Genomic DNA, 659 nt, shown 5'->3' on the forward strand with positions numbered 1-659 from the left:
TCATCACTCACTAAACTCACTCACCACTCCTCATCACTATCACTCACCCCTCTCTCTTCTATGTATCTTTTAAATGTCTTAGTTTTGTATTCCCCCCCCGCCCCGCCCGGCATCAATTTTGAAAAGGGCAAAAGCTATATACAATGAAGACATGAACAGGAAGATCCAATTTTTGTGGGGAAAAAAAACCGTCTGAACCATGGAGGAGGGCCCTGAGTCTCCCTTTAACTGCTTTTCCCCCTTTAAAATTTTTTAAATATATTATATCATGAGATGGTTTTTCAAATCCTGTTTGTTTTTGACACAGAAGTAATTAACCAAAAAAATTATACCCATTAGTGAAATGTAATCATTTTAGGGGAAGTAAATTTGGATGTAGAGAGTAGATTGTTAAAGATAGATGGGTATGAAAAAGAAAGTCATTAAAACAGGATATGAAGGGCTTTTTGATTGAACAATAAGGAAGGGTAAGATATAAGTAATATTACATGATATGGGATTTTAGACCCAGTGAACATTAACGTTCAATATAGTTTTTTCTGTGAAATGTGTTGAATATATATTGTTGCCCCAAATCTCAGTCACTAAGAAAATACTTAGAAAATTTGCTATATGACCTTTCTTTGATTTCCCCTTACCTAAATTTGGGGATTTTTTCT

The sequence above is a fragment of the Penaeus monodon genome, chromosome 28 (genome assembly GCF_015228065.2).
Source record: "Penaeus monodon isolate SGIC_2016 chromosome 28, NSTDA_Pmon_1, whole genome shotgun sequence".
NCBI lineage: Eukaryota > Metazoa > Arthropoda > Malacostraca > Decapoda > Penaeidae > Penaeus > Penaeus monodon.